Raw genomic sequence first — 2,287 nt, 5'->3', positions numbered from 1 at the left:
GATAAGAATGCAGCCTCAGATTTGATACATCTGAAATATTCCACAAGGCTCTATAAAGCTCATCATTTGGAGAACTTGACTATTTACTCTGATATTATTAGAGTTTCATATGCAGTCACTGAAAATTTTCATAAACATTACCAATGCAGGGGGTGAAAAGTAGTGTCAAATTAGAACAGGGAAGAAAATGGCATTCTAGGTCTAGGCAACAAGGAAAACCTGCAGTGTAGTTCTTGAAACTAAGGCTATAAAATTTTTATCTTTTTGTTGTTTGAAACTAAAGAGTGCTATAATGATTTCAAATAATTTTATTAGTGGTAAGAGCTATAGTAAGAATAACAGTAAAAGTTCTTGTGACCATAAGTTTCTATGTATTAATACATATTTATACAAAATAGTAGCATTGTATTCATAAAGATGAATATGTTTTCTGTTTCTTTAAGCTATAATTCTGGCCAAAGGCCGGAAAATAGACTAAATTATTGTCTTTCTTCATTTCAGTCTATACATTTTTTATTTCTCAGATTTTCTTTCCCCATACTCCAAATGATTTCAGATTCACCTTGCTCTGAAAGTGACCCATTGTTTTGAAATTTCCTGGTTCTTATTTCTTGGAAATAACTCATGATGTAACTGTTTTCTGGCTATCTGCCTTCAGGCAAGGGATACCTTTCTCCTCCAAAAGAGGGCTGAGTTTCAGCAGTGTAAAGATCTCTCTGGGGCAAGGTCTGAAAATTGCACTGGGATCAGATAAGATTCTAAGGTCAAGGAAAACAACCCCTAAAGACAGGTGATGAAAGACACTTAGTAACTAATATCTTTTCAAATTCAAAGCCTAGCAGAAAAGGCTTTGAATTTGAAGGCTCTTTGAATTTGAAAGGCTCTTTCATCCACTGATTTACATTCCAGCCAGCTGTTTTTCTGGGTGAGTTTCTTCTCCATAAATTGGGATCAGAGTTGCTCAGAGTTGCTCATTGCAGCAAATTTTAACAGAAGTAGAAACGATAGTGAATCAAATGATCTTGGTCCTGTATCTCTCAGTAACAAACTTTCCTTTGGCGTGTTAATTTTCACTTATTCAAGTTTATCAACAACAAGACAGATAGATTAGACTCTTGTCATTTAGTGATTGAAGAGATTGCAAAGATAATCTACCACTATCTTCTTAATTACATGTTAAGAAAACTCAGAACTGACACATCCCAGTTAATTAGTGGCAGGACAAGATGAAAATAAGGTTTTCAGCTTCTTCTTTTAATATTTGCCTACAAAGTAGTTCTAACATTGCTTGGTTGCTTAAAAATAAGAGTAGACAGTCTTGTGGTTTGGAAAAATGTATGTTTGCAATTTGAGCAGGAAAGCTTGAAATATGTAGAAAGAAAGTCAAAGATAGAAGCAGCTTTGATATCTGGTTTTGTTACCACTGTAATTACAACTCTTATGCTTCCCCTGAAATACAGTCTATTCTTTATTGGGGCATTAAAACCTTATATTTTTAGATCTTGTTTCTAACATTTTACCCTGCTTCCATTTAAGGTATCTTCTTATTCCTTTCTCTTTATTTCAGATATCAAGAATGGACATTTTCTGATCTGATTATCATAAAAAGATGAATTGCATAAAATGTATGCTCATGCTGTCTTAGAAGCTATTTTTAATCTAAAAACTTTTCTTATCCATATGTTTTCCATACACCTAGTAAGACTTTAAAGAAGGATGTGATTATTTCTCAGTTGAAGTAGACAAATCAATTTAAATAAGTAAAACATTGAGTCCATGAAAGTGTTCACATCATTGGAAAGCCATTTCATCCATTTGCATGAATGTCCATTCTCATGGGTCAAATCGAAGAAGCTTATTCCGTTCCAGAGAATCCATGATCTCAAAGATTTCTGACCTTTTCTTCAGAAACTTCCCTCATTTCTGTATTTTTGTTTTAGACACCTTTGAGTAGGTAGTAATTAATATACCTTTGTTTTCACAGAAATTCTCTGTGAGTCCTAACAAACACTTGTTACCAAACCCTGAGTGCTTACTTTCTCCCATACTTTGTACTGAGTTTTTCATTTGTAAATTTATTTAGCCCTCCCAGTACTCAATGAGTTAAGTGACATTATTACTCCCATTTATAGTTAAGTAAACCTATGAAACTTGGACAAGATCCCATGTGAGGTAAATATGTAGTGGATATTATATTTCAAAATTTCTATCCTATGATTTTAAATACTGTGTTTTTTGTTTTTCTGTTTGTTTTATGAGATGGTCAGTCACAGACAGAGGAAAGGCT

The sequence above is a fragment of the Sturnira hondurensis genome, unplaced genomic scaffold, assembly GCF_014824575.4.
Source record: "Sturnira hondurensis isolate 20B ecotype Veracruz unplaced genomic scaffold, ASM1482457v3 Scaffold0002532, whole genome shotgun sequence".
Classification (NCBI taxonomy): Eukaryota; Metazoa; Chordata; class Mammalia; order Chiroptera; family Phyllostomidae; genus Sturnira; species Sturnira hondurensis.
This window is presented reverse-complemented; position numbering follows the sequence as displayed.